This window comes from Theropithecus gelada, chromosome 9, assembly GCF_003255815.1.
Source record: "Theropithecus gelada isolate Dixy chromosome 9, Tgel_1.0, whole genome shotgun sequence".
NCBI classification, from domain to species: Eukaryota; Metazoa; Chordata; class Mammalia; order Primates; family Cercopithecidae; genus Theropithecus; species Theropithecus gelada.
The window spans coordinates 106,118,412-106,132,824 of NC_037677.1; positions in this window are offsets into that span (position 1 = coordinate 106,118,412).

Consider the following 14,413-nt stretch of genomic DNA (forward strand, 5'->3'; position numbering starts at 1 on the left):
CTACAGGCACTCTCAGGGATCCGGTTCATGTCTTCACCTTGGCCTGCTTGGTATAGGCGGCGCACAGGAAGAGGCCAAGAAGTGGAAGGAACCTCACCTCGGTGTCCCAAGTGACAAAGCCCCCGGGGGTCGGGGCTTTGGTACCGAGGAGCAGCAGGAGCCGCTGCCGCAGACGCCCTGATGCAGAGGACCCAGAGCGCTGCGCAACCGAGGAGCGTCTGGGGAGCCACCGCTGGCGCCAACTTTTGCCATCCCGGAAGCCAGAGCGGCGGAGAGGGGGTCCTGGACCCGAGGTGGCAGCGAGGGGCTCTGCGTGGTCGGCTGGGGGGACCGGAGCTCAGGACCCCAACTCCAGTCCAGTAGGGCCGCGGCGGGGCAGGCAGAGGCTGCGCGGGCACGGGTGGCCGTGGGTGCGGAGTGAGGCGCCGCCGCGCCAGCAGGCGCTGGAGTCTCACGAACCTGGCGCGGCCGCCAGCAGCACCCAGCGCGGGGCCCGGAACTTCTGGGGACCCAGGCTCCGCTCTCCCCACCGCTCTGCACTGCTACCGGCTGCGGACAGACCCGAAGCGCCACCGCCACGGCAGTTGCCGCGACCCCCATGGGCTCGCTGGCGCCTCCGCCCCGGTGCCTCTAATCCGGCCCACTTTGGGATCCCAAAGCTTGCGCTGTGTCGTGGGTTGGAGGCTTCCTACTCTTTATGCGTTGAGACCTTGACGTGACCGAGCGCAGGTTATGCCCTGGCTTGGGCAGAAAATAATGTTAATTACTGATCCTTTTTTGCTCCCCGTCCTGGCTTCCTAAAGCACTCCTCTCATTCAGCACCCTATCTTATTCAAAAGAGCACTTTTACTACGTGCTTTGTAGTTATGTATTTTAGCTTCCTCAAAACACTGCAAACTTATTGAAGGCAGGAAGATAAAATTGGACGCTTCATGAGACAAAGCACTGTGTTGAGTTTTGCTCATCATTATAGCCCTGGTACTTTGAAATGTGCTTGGCACCGAGTATGACACATGGATATCACCGGAGAGACAGGTACCCCATCAAGATTGAGCTTGTCTTCACCTTCAGGTCTAGCCCAGAACTGGTGACATGTCCCTTGTAATGTCTTGGAATAAAACCAAATGAAGTTAGCTAACTTCAACTCTAGCACTGCATACTCTGCCACTAGTTTGTAGAGGATCATTGCTCAAGTATCTCTCAGCGGAACTTTAAAATGAAGGAGTTGGTTAAATGAGAAAGTCCTCTTTGGTACTTAAAACTCTGAATCATGTGGTAATATCTGTACAACCCCTCTGCTGCTACGTAAAAAGTTCAGGTGAAGATCTATGGTGGGTGAGTTTTAAATTACTAGGTTTTCCTTTAAAGCCAAACCTTTTTCCTCCAGATTTATTAAGGTATAATTGACACATAAAATTGTAGATAGTTATGATGTACAAAGTGATGTTTTGATACATGCAGGCATTGTAAATGATTACATCAAACTAACACATGCATTACCTGGCATACTTATTTTTTTGTGGTAAGAGTGTTTATGGTTTACTTCTTTAGCAATTTTCAAGTAGACAATACATGATTATTAACCACAGTCACCGTGCCATACAATAGATCCCCAGAATTTAGTCATCCTGTCTTAGCGAAATTTTGTGCCCTTTAACCAACATGCCTTCATTCCACTTTTGGCCCCTGGTAACCACCATTCTACTCTCTACTTCTGTGAGTTTGACACTGTTAGATTCCACATTTAAATGAGAGCATGCAGTGTTAGTCTGTCTTAATCTCTGCATTGCTATAACAGAAGGCCATAGGCAGAGTAACGTATAAAGAAATTATTTGGCTCACAGTACTGGAGGCTGGGAAGTTCAAGAGCATGGCACCAGCATCTGCTCACCATCTGATGAGGGTCCTCTTGCACTGTCATCCCACAGAAGAAGGCAGAAAAGTAAGAGAGTGTGCTCCAGAGAGTGAAAGCTAAACTCATCCTTTTGCCAGGGACCCACTCCGTTGATAGTTAATGCATTCCCACAATATGAGCATCAATCCATTCATGAGGACAGAGCTTCATGACCTAATTACCTCTTCAAGGTCCCAGCTACCAATACTGCTGCATTGAGGATTCATTTTCCAACACATGACCTTTGTGGGGATACGTTTAAGCCACAGCTAGCATTGTCTTTTTGTGCCTGGCTAATTTCACTTAGCATAATGTCCTGCAGGTTTATCTATGTTGTCTCAAGTGGCAGGATTTCCGTTTTTAAGGCTGAGTAATATTCCATTCACCATATTTTCTTTATCCTTTTTTTTTTTTTTGAGACGTAGTTTTGCTTGTTGCCCAGGCTGGAGTGCAATGGCACGATCTCGGCTCACTACAACCTCTGCCTCCCAGATTCAAGCAATTCTCCTGCCTCAGCCTCCCGAGTAGCTGGGACTACAGGCACGCACCACCACATGCAGCTACTTTTTTTTTGTATTTTTGGTAGAGACAGGGTTGCGCTATGTTGGCCAGGCTGGTCTCGAACTCCTGACCTCAGGTGATCCACCTACCTCGGCCTCCCAAAGTGTTGGGATTACAGGCATGAGCCGCCGCACTCCGCCTCTTTATCAATTCTTATGTCAATTAACATTCAGGTTAATTCCATATTTTGGCTATTGTAAGTAATGCTGCAATACACATGGGAGTGCAAATATCTCTGCAACATATTATTTTAATACCCAGAAGCAGGAATGCTAGATTGTATGTTAGTTCTATTTTTAATTTTTTGAGAAACCTCTGTACTGTTTTCCATAGTGATTGTACAGATTTACATTACCAACAGTGTAGAGAGTTCCCTCTTTTCCACAGCCTCACCAACACTTGTTATCTCTTGTTTTTTTAATAATAGCCATTCTTACAGGTGTGAGGTAACATCTCATTGTGGTTTTGATTTGCATTTCCTTGCTGATTAGTGATATCGAGCATTGTTTCATATACCTGTTGGCAATTTGTGTGTTTTCTTTGGAAACATTTCTATTCGGGTCCATTGCCCATTTATCAATCAGGTAATTTGGCATTTTGGGGGGGGGGTCTTTTTTCTATTTTGTTTTGTTTTGCTACTGAAATGTATGAATCCCCTCTGTATTTTAGATATTAATCCCTTATTGAATGTTTGCTTCACAAGTATTTTCTCCGATTTCATAGCTTGTCTCTTCTTTTTAAAAGTAGGGTTATAATGTCCTCATTCTATTTCTCACGGACTTAGTATAATAACATTGCTGTTTGTATATTGTAATTACATAATATGTATTCATGACTAAATTTCAGGATAATGTCTATCACAATAAAAATAGTACTGATTCCAGAACACATATGTATCTGCTCCATTGCTTCCATGATTAGATCACTGAAAATCTGACTCCCAGGTCTGTGATGAGCCTCCCTGGAAGACAACATAGGAATAGTACTTCATCAATGTTTCTAACAGGTCCAAAAACACTTCTTTTACACAAACCCTTCCTGAGGCAGAATTACGACAAAGTACTCGAGTGATAATTCTTAAAACCACTCCAAAATAAGAAAGAATAGAGGGAGAGCAGCCGCCTCAGTCACTGAAGTTGAGTTTGTGGATATTTACTAGATTGGTGTCTCCCTCATCCCATACTGAAAGTGCTCTTTGTGAAATTCAAGCAAGCCATTTCTCTCTTCTCAGTAAGTTTTCAGAGCTTGACAGTATTGTTTGTTTAATGCCCTCTCTTCATGCTCTACTAACCTTCTTTCCATCTTGAATCAGTATGTGAGAATTCTTCCAGGAAAGGAAAACCAAGTTAAAAAGTCAGAAACCCAAATAGAATTCACATAGGTTACAACTCCTTCCTTCCTGATCTGACTTTCCTGGTCACCCCCTTGGAGAAGAGATGTTTGAAATTCATAATTTGCTGATGCCCGATTTTTTGTAAATCTTCAATTTTAATTTTCCTTTTGAGGAAGGGCTTAATCAGAAAGATCTTAAGATGGCCTCAAGACTGGTTGCCTGGTTGTGGTGGTGGTTTGTTTTATGGCATTTTCTTCTAATTAATAGAGCATTGTTCTCCATTGTCCTCTGTCAACAGGCAGAAGGTTAAAAAAAAAAATCACTAAACCCTAAACCTACCCCCTTTAATCAAACTGACAAAGAAATAGCCTAATTGGATAGAGAATTGGACTCGTCTAATTCAATTGGTTTCCAATTCAGCAAACTCCTAAGCTCTTCCAAGAGGTTTCATTGATGGGATGCTAAAGGATGAGCTATCCAGTGGGTGGAGGAGGGGAGAATTGATGTCAGGAGCAGATGGGTAGATATTACAAGAAGCCTGAAGACTCTAAATGTGAAAACTATATCTCGAATCTTTCTACAGCTCATTATGTCTATCCCAGCAGCTTCCACGCTACTCTTTCAGCTTCTCAGGCACTCCCTTCCTATCTCTTCTTTATAAAATTCACACTCAAAGTAGAGTTTTTATACCCATAGGCACCAGCCACAATGGGGACAGAAGGATAATTTTTTTTTTTTTTTTTTTTTTTTTGAGACAGAGTTTCTCTCTTGTCGCCCAGGCTGAAGTGCAATGGCATGATCTCAGCTCACTCCAACCTCCACCTCACATGTTCAACAGATTCTCCTGCCTCAGCCTCCTGAGTAGCTAGGATTATAGGCGTGTGCCACCATGCCCAGCTAATTTCTGTATTTTTAGTAGAGATGGGATTTTGCCATGTTGGCCAGGCTGGTCTTGAACTCCTGATCTCAGGTGATCTGCCCGCCTCAGCCTCCCAAAGTGCTTGGATTACAGGTGTGAGCCACTGTGCCTGGCCTCACTTTTATGTATACTAAATTTTTATATTCAAAAGCTATCAATTTATCTTTAGTAATGTTTCCTTACTGAAGGGTAGCAACACAAATAATTTATAAACAAATATGACCATTTTAGAAGTACATGCTGAAAATTCTTTCTATTATATGAGATATATCATCCAAACAGTATAGAAATCTTTGCCCTACAAAGCAGGACAGTATTTTTTAAAGCATAAAAACATCACATAACTTAAAACCCTTTTATAGCTCCCCATTGTACTCAACATTAGAAATGGACCATGAGGCCTGGATGAGCTAGCCTCTGCCTATGTCTTAACCGTGTTATTCCTCAGCCGCTATGGTCTCACAAACGTGTAGTTGTTCTCTGCCAACTCATGGCATTTGTGCATACCGTCCCACCTGTTTGGAATGCTCATCCCTTCTTTTCACATGGCTGGTTTCTTCTCATCTCTTTTAAGTCTCAGCTTATTCACCTTCTCTGAGGGGCTTTGGATGAAGGATTTAAGAACTCTCTTCTGTAAAATGGAAGAAAGGTTATCTACTCAATTCAAAAAGTGCCATAAAAGTTAATTCAACTTTGTAAGTTTGTTGCCAATATCAATGATACTGCCTTGTATTTATGATACACCTATCTCATCAGATTGCTAAATGATTTCTAGATTTTTACATTGATAAATTTTATAGCAGTGCCAAAGATGGATAGAGGACAATATTTTTTACTCTCATAGAGTATAATGAAACCTACCCATGTTCGCACATTTAGAAACAGAATCTTTAAATGGAACTCTATAATTTTTTAACCACAATTGGTCTAATTGCTTCCCTGCTCTGTGTGTGTGTGTTGGTGTGTTAAAATGACATATTATATTTCACCTGTTATGTACTATTTGCATAATTATTTAAGATTTATGAAGAATAACTTGTATAATTAAACTGAAATGGTGAAGTCTGAAATAATACTGCCAATACTATTGCTATTGCCAGAACTAGAAAAAAATTGATGTTAACCATATTCATGTAACTTCTGTAGTCTTATTTTTAAAGACATTGAAGAGCTGTGAAAGCAAATAGGACTAGAGGAATTAAAATCCAAGAGGAGAGTCCTTGTCATATGAGCTGAAATAATCCATGGGTGGAAGTACAGAGCATGAAGCATGCTTTATTTTCTTAAAAATATGTACAACAGCATGTACTAGCAAGACTGCATAGCAACTGTAATTCTCATACATTGATACTGGGATTGCAAAACAGCATAGCCACTGTGGAAAATGGTTTGGTAGTTTCTCATAAAGTTGAATATGCAAAGTTGTATGTACAAAGCTAAAAATACTGCCAGATCCAGCAATTCCACTCCTAGATATTTCCCCTAGATAAATGAACACTTAGGCTCACACAAAAACCTGTACATAAATGCTTACAGAAACATATTTGTAATTACCCCAAACTGGAAGCAACACAAAACTTCTCCAATGGGTGAAAGGAATAACACACTGTGGTACAGCTATTCAATGGAATGTTTCTCAGCAAGAAAAAGGAGGGTACTATTGTTACAAGCAACAATTTGGATGGACCTGAAAGGCATTATGCTGAGTGAAGAAAGTCAATCCCAAATGATTATGTACTGCATGATTCCACTGATGTCTCAAAAAGATAAAACTATAGTAACAGAGAATCAGTTCATGGTTGCCAAAGGTTAGGGATGGGGAGAGGACAGGCTTCCAAAGAGCAAGCACAGGGAGCTGTTTGGATGATGGAACTATTATGTCTTCTCATTGTGTTGCTGACTATGTGACTCTACACATGTGTTAAAACTCATAGAGCTTTGCACCAAAATAAAAGCAAATTGTACCATATGTTAAAATTTTTTAAACAATTTAAAAGTATGGAACTCTTGAGTCAAAATTCTTAAGAGAATCTTGGCATTACCTCTTGCCTTGATATTTTCTTGGCCATCATAAGAATCCTGTGAGTCACATACTATATCTGCTTTGCAGATGTGGAAACTGAGGTTTATGAAGATTAAATAATTTCCCACATGTATATAGCCAGCAAGGGACAATCTACAAATGAGATCTGACACACCCACAGGCACATATGCATTTTTTTTTCTCTCATCTGAGTATGACAGCTCTCTCTCTCTCTAAACTCTGGAATGTTTACTAGCTGAAACTTTTAATATTGAGCATGACTGAGAATTATACTATCACCTCAAAGGCAACTAGATATACTGCTTAGCGTTGAGTTCAAAGAGTTATCCAATTCCAGGAAGATAGCTTTTTAAAATATAGCCATGACATACCCAGAACTTCTCATTTTAAATATTAGAATACCTCTAATATTCAAAATACAAAAATATCAAAATCACATTTATTTTGATTTTCTAAGTATCTGCCCATCACAATGTACTTTTTCAACTTACTATAGATAAACTTGTTGTTAGGTTATGAAGTCTTTTGTTTGCTTCCTCCAGCATCTCACTGCACCTCCACATTTTACATGAATATATTATACTTTAAATGTCCCCTTTCTGGCTATAGCAACTTGAGTCTTTCTTGTTATTGATGTTCCTCATATAATTATAGTTTTGTTCTTTTACTATGTCAGTTTTCTGAACAGTTTTATTAAAGTAATTTTAATCTCAATGAGAATATGGCTGTGCTTCCACTTCATACATTTGCATGAACGTTCAATTCATTTTCAAATTATCAAGGACTACAATCTCTAATTATGAATTAGATGCTGATTTTTATTTACTCATTTATTTGGCATCCTTTTTCATATCATTACCTCTAAAAGTATGTACATTTCATTAATTAGTTCTGCTGACTGTTTTAATGGGTTGTAGAACAAAGCAGTAATTTTGAAAATTATAGCCATCTAACACCTACATTTAACAAAGGCACCATATTCTAGGGGACTTTGTTAACTTGACAGTAATTAAAAACTGCAGTACAAATACTTCATGGCAAGATGCATTATGCTTTCAAGAAATTTCTAAAATGAAATAAATCCTTTAAACTTTACCTCTCGCATCAAAGTTTTATAAATCACTATTAGAAAACAAATGTAAATAAATTTATTATATAAGATTATTGAACAAATTTAAAATTCTGGGATATATTAGGGAAATAAATGTATTGAAAACATATTTTGTGCCATTAACACATTATGTATTTATTTTCTTTCATTTTTTTAAGACAGGGTCTCACTCTGTCACCCAGGCTGGAAAGCAGTAGCATGATCACGGTTTGCTACAGCCTCTACTGAGACCACAGTTACTCGCCACCACACACAGCTAGTTGTTTTTTGGTTTTGTTTTGTTTTTTGTTTTTTTTTTAAGAGATTGAGAGAGAGACGGAGTTGTTGTGTTGCCCAAGCTTATCTTGAGCCCCTGGGCTCCAGTGACCCTCCAGCGTGGGCTTCCTAAAGTGCTGGGATTTCAGGCATGAGTCACCGCACCCAGCCCACATTGTTAGCAACTCTGATCTGTGGCATTTTAATTCCCATTTATGGATGAGATAACTGAGGCTTTGAGTGATTAAGCCTGGAGACAAATTCCAGGCAGAGGGCACAGCATGTGGTGTGTGGAGGCTAAGGCCAAAGGAACATGGAGAGTTCAAAGAGCTAAAGAGAAGCATTATGGCTAGAGGTGGGGAGCTGGGGAGAGTGGTCAGAGCTGAGGCCCAGAAGGCAGTCAGGACAGCACTGGCAGAGGCAGGCAGAGATTTGCAGCAAATGCTAAAGATCTGGGACTTCATCATGTATTTCTCACACTCACTGCAGTGTGAGGAATGGATTGCAGGGACACTTGCAATAGTTCTTGGGAGATTATGGTCCCTGGAAGATTGTGGGTGCTCAGGGGAGGGAAAAGCATGTGCTTTTGTGAGACATGTAGTAGGTAAGAGTGATAGGCATCACTTAATCCTGCAGAGTGATGCTAGGTGGCCAGGAAAAGGGAGATTTGAGGTGATTTCCAGGTTTTCAGACTTACTCAAGTGTATGGAAGGTGATAACCTTATTGAAATAGGGAACACTTAAAGAGGAACCATTAGCAGGAGAACTGTGTCAGTCTGTTTTAGGACATAGCAAGGTGCATTTGAAACATGCAGAACAGATATTAATAGTAAGATATACAGATCCAAGGCCAGACACAGTGGCTCATGCCTATAATCCCAGCACTTTGGGAGGCCGAGGTGGGTGGATGACATGAGGTCAACAGTTCGAGACCAGCCTGGCCAACATGGCAAAATCTCATCTCTACTAAAAATACAAAAATTAGCTGGGCGTGGTGGTGGTCACCTGTAATCCCAGCTATTCAGGAGGCTGAGGCAGGAGAATTGCTTGAACCCAGGAGGCAGAGGTTACAGTGAGCCAAGATCACACCACACACCAGTGCATTCTAGCCTGGGTGATAAAGTGAGACTCCATCTCAAAAAAAAAAATAAGATATACAGATCCAGAGTTTGATGGAAATACCTTGGCCTAAGATCTTGGTTTAGAAGCAAAAGTAAGGGCCAGTAAATTGCTACTGCAGTATTTCCCAAGCTGTATCTTAGAAAGTTTATATCAGAAGCCTCCACAAATCTATCCTGTAAATCAGTGTTCTCAGATCTTATGTGTATCAAAATCATGTGGGTGTAGTAGAGACAATTTGTCTCAACTCAAGTTCTATTTATACCATATTTATATTATTTCTCATTAATTATTTATATCAAAGCATTTACATCAAAGTAATACATGGTCATGATTAAACAATTCAAGATAGGTTTATAATAAATATCAACAGCTTTCCATCCCATGACTCCTCACCTAAAATTCCACCCCTGGAAATAATCAGTTTTAGTCATTTTTCTATTTTTCTGATGCTTAGTGCCATAACTCTTCAATATTAAACTCGCCACTATAGCACATTTCTGTATCCTGTAAATCAATGTTCTCAGATCTTATGTGTATCAGAATCGCATGGGTGTAGTAACTCTGAAGCTACTGGTTTAAACTTACTTAACTCTCTGTTACTCTGCATCCTCCTCTGTAAAATGGGGATAGTAGTACCTACCTCTAAGGAGTCTGTGAAGGTTCGGTAAGTTGCTATTTATAAAGCTCTAAAAATAATTCCTGATACACAGTAAGAACTTTAGACTATCGTTGCTTTCTGGGGAATTTTATAAACTGCCAATCCATGAAGCCCATACCAGCGTTGTAGGATTTAATTCACATTTTGTCTCATCTCAAATTATTTTAATTGATGCCATATTTATATTATTTCTCATTATTTATATCAAAGTATTTATGTCAAAGTAATATACGTTCATGATTAAACAAAAATTCAAGACAGGTTTGTAATAAAAAGCAACAGCTTTCCATCCCACGACTCCTCACCTAAAATCCCAGTCCTGGTATTCAACTGTGAGGGGATAACCAGAAACCTGCTTTTCAGGACCGCTCTCTTTGCTGAGAGTTTTCCTTTTGCTTAATAAATTCTACTCCACTCACTTGATGGCTTCTGCATGCCTAATTTTTCCTAGTCATGAGACAAGAACCTGGACCTAGCTGAGCTAAACGAACAAAAATCCTGCATCAAAAGCCTCAAACTCTTTTGGAGTTACTAAGAAAAGGCTTAGGGATGACTTTGAGTGTTAACAAAGAGGAATTTTTGTTAAGCATGTGAATATTCAGGTGAGATACATAAAAGTATGAATGAATAACCAGGAAGAAGGCTGTCAAGAAGGCTGTCCTGCTTACCAAATGTGTAAACGTAAGGGAACTCTTTTAATTTAGTTGCAAATGAAACATTTTGTTGGACACAGAATTTATTCTATAATAGTCCTGCTGTGGAGGATTGGCTAGCAAAGAAAAATTCAGAAAGAGTTGTTTATAAAACTACTATTGTAATATGGTATCGCTTTCCCTCTAATTTTAGAAAGTCTGTCAGAGGAAAAGTTGACCATTTTATGTCTAGGAGGAAGCAAGTAATAAGAAATAATGATGCAGTCATCCACTTGGATGGTATTTTTAGCTTTACAAAACACTTTTGTATTTGCTCTAGTATTTGAATCCCCTGAGAACTCTGTGGAATGGGGAAGCAGGTGTTAGCAGCTGTTTTGTAGACAAGGAACTGAGACCAGAGTTTAAATGATGTGTCCAAAGTTAAATGTGAGCAGCTAAACTGGGGCTTGATCCCCTTTATTTATTTATTTATTATTTATTTTTATTTATTTTTTAAATATAGAGTCTCACTCTGTCACCCAGGTTGCAGTGCAGTGGCGCAATCTCGGCTCACTGCAACCTCTGCCTCCCGGGTTGAAGCGATTCTCGTGCCTCAGGCTCCTGAGTAACTGAGACTACAGGTGCATGCCACCACGCCCAGCCCAGCTAATTTTTGTATTTTTAATATCGACAGGATTGGCCATGTTGGCCAGGCTGATCTCAAACTCCTGCCTCAGCAGGAGTTTGATCCACCTGCCTCAGCCTCCCAAAGTACAAAAATTACAGGCATGAGCCACCCCACCACACCTGGTTCTTTTTTTTTTTTGAGACAGGGTCTCACTCTGTCGCCCAGGCTGGAGTGCAGTAGTGCCACCTCGGCTCACTGCAACCTTCGCCTTCTGGGTTCAAGTGATTCTCACGTCTCAGCCTTCCAAGTAGCTGGGATTACAGGCATGCAACACCAGGCCCAGATAATTTTTGTATTTTTAGTAGAGATGACATTTCACTATGTTGGCTAGGCTGGTATGGAACTCCTGAGCTCAGGTGATCTGCCCACCTCGGCCTCCCAAAGTGCTGGAATTACAGGCGTGATCTACCACGCCAGGCCTTGACCCACTTCTCCTTAACTCTAAGTTTCATAATATTGTGCTAGAAATAAAGATCTAGCAGGAACTATAAAATAATATTTTACTGTCAAACATAATTAAGCAAAGCAGCATTTCTCCCTCTTTTCTAGTTAACCAATCACATACCTTTCTTCCAATCTACATAATTAAATTATTTTTCCTCTACAAACTCTTTTATAATTCATTTTTACCCCACTCTAGGGTTCCCTACTTTATAGGCTTAGAGAATTTAGGTGAAGAATCTGGTTCTCCTTTATCTGCTTTTACATTATTGTGTATCCATTACCTAGAGTTGTGTATAATAGTAACAGTCATTGCAAAATATACTGAATAGTCTTTTTTTTTTTTTTGAGTCAGGGTTTCATTTTGTCACCCAGGCTAGAGTGCAGTGGCACAAGCACAACTCACTGTACCCTCGACCTCTCAGATGCAACTGATCTGATCCTCCCGCCTCAGCCCCCTAAGTAGCCGGGACTGCAGGTGTGCACCATCACACCCAGATAAGTAAATCCCTTTAAGATAGGAACTAGGAAGCAATGTGGGTCTCTATGGTCAGTAACTAAGAGCATGGGCTTTCAAACTGTCAAACCTACAATCAAATGCCCTTCAGCCACTTATATACGGATGATTTCCCTAAGTTTGGTATGTTTATGATGAAATTTACCAGGAGTAGATGTCTGATTATTGTGTTTGCCCCTTCTACCACACAGTGCAAATTCTAGTGGGGCTACTAGTCATGAGATTTCTTTCCTTAGACCTCAATATGACCCAGAACTGGCCAATGAGAACACTCTTACAATTGATTAAGGACAGACATGTGACCTAAGTCAAGTTGATCAGTGTTTTCCCTTGGGATTTCACAGGGGAAGCAAGCAGGCTGGATTGCTGCTTATGGCTGCAGGCATCAAGCAGTTCTGCCATAATAGGGAAGCATGTTTATGGAGGGCCCGAAGCCGAAGTTAAAGAGGGATGGAAAAGGACAAGTGAATAAGGGCTGGAGCTTTTTATACCTGATTCACATAGCCTCACCAACCCTTCCCAGTATTTCAAGGGGCTGTTGTTGTTACTGCTGCTGCTGTTATTGTTATTGCTTAAGATAGCTTGAATTGGGCTTTTCTTATTTGTAATTGAAAGAGTCATGACTGATGTACTACCTTGTAGAGTTGTGATAAGAATTAAATGAGGCAATATATATAAGGTGCTTAAGACTGTGCCTGGCACATACTACACCCTCAGTGAATGTTAACTGTTATGGTGATGGTAATGACCATGGTGCAAAGGAAACCAGTGATGCCTTCTATTATTTTTCATTCTGCAGAGCCTCCAGTACAGCATTTTACATTTAGGTAGATACTGACTAAATGCTGCTTGATAACTTGCTGCCTCTCTCTGTAAGATGGCAAGAAGGTTAATGAGTTAAGACTAGAAGAGTGATTTGAATGCTTCAGTTTACATATATCTTTCTGTTGTCACTTCTCAGTACCTCAAAACTCATCACTACTATTTTCATTCTCTCCTGTCATTGTAAACTCATGAGAACCTCAAATTAGGCTTCAAATGGTGAGAAGAAATAATTCAGTGTCTGTTTGGTCACTCTATCTTTAGAGGAATAGGTAATTTGATTTTTAATCAAGAGGGTGCAGTGGCTGGATGGTGCCCAGGGCAGCTGATGCTCATGGAAATTTAAAGCCCCAAGGCATGTTGTTCCCTCAAGAGCTTTCTACATGGACTTACATGAGAGTCAGGATCCTGACACAGTTCAGGGCTCTGTGTGTATGGGGTGGAAGCTACGAAATAAATCTAAAAGCAATAGCAGACCTCATTCCTGTTTCCCTGGTTAGGAATGATGCAACAGAGGAGAAAAATCATTGGAAGAGCTAGAAAAAAATCTAAAAGAGGTGAATAAAATCATAGGATAAGTAATTCTTGATCACAATTACTAATTATGATTTCAATCATCTGCATCCATGTCATCCATCATAATACGGTGCTAACTCTTGAGCTCTCAAGTGTGGGAGCATGTTTGAAGCAGGCATGTTGATTTACATTACATTTTCAGGACCTAAGCATAGTCAACAAGGTTTTAGGCAAAGACTCTAAGCAAGAAAGAAACCCTGTCCAAACCTGTTCCCAGGAAACTGTCAAAATCATTCATTTGTAGCAAAGTTTGAATGTCAGACATTGTCACCACCTGTTGTTACTTTGTTTGCTTTCCAGTGTCCTTTCTTTTAGGAATATCCACTCCCAGAATCTCTATGACCTGGGACAGGGTTGGGGACTGTCAGTCAAGGGACACTCTGTCTACCGGAAGTCTGGGAAGGTGACAACAAGGACCAACCAGAGACCATTTTAAAAGACTAACTTTGGATGTTGGGTGAAGAAAGGTGTCTTTCTTTAAGAGATCACAAGCTGTAATGACTGCATAAGCCCGGATCTCACTCTTTTACATAAAGAAGAGGAAGGCTGTCAGAGAATGAAAACATCCAGAGGGGAGACACACACACACACAGAGAGAGAGAGAGAGAGGTGGGTGGGGGCAATATACTGGTGAATATAAATTGAGCCCCTACATCCATCTGTTCTGAAATTTGGGATTCAAGCCAATAAATTTTTTAGTTCCTATAAAACAAAATTTTAGTTAGGTTTCTGATACTTGCAAACACAAGTCTTGTGGCTAATAGATGTATTGTATTAGTCTTCCTTGGTGTTTTACATTTCAATGCTTTGTTCTTATAAAGTATGAACCCAATTATCACT